Source organism: Misgurnus anguillicaudatus, chromosome 17, assembly GCF_027580225.2.
Source record: "Misgurnus anguillicaudatus chromosome 17, ASM2758022v2, whole genome shotgun sequence".
Taxonomy (NCBI): domain Eukaryota; kingdom Metazoa; phylum Chordata; class Actinopteri; order Cypriniformes; family Cobitidae; genus Misgurnus; species Misgurnus anguillicaudatus.
In genome coordinates, this window is record NC_073353.2 from 38,632,526 (window position 1) to 38,632,743 (window position 218).

Below are 218 nucleotides of genomic sequence, written 5' to 3' on the forward strand. Positions count from 1 at the left end.
GACGACATCATTTATTTGTGAAACAGCAGAACAGTGGCCGTTTCTCAATCCGAAGGCTGCAGCCTCAGGAGGTCGCACTTGCAGGCTGCATAGTCATCAAGATTGTCCAATTTTAGAATATTAACAATTATAAAGTTGACTATTATTCTGAGTTAATCGTATGCAATCGTACTTGCGAATGCAATGCTCAGTTAACTTAAATAAATCAGACTTGATGA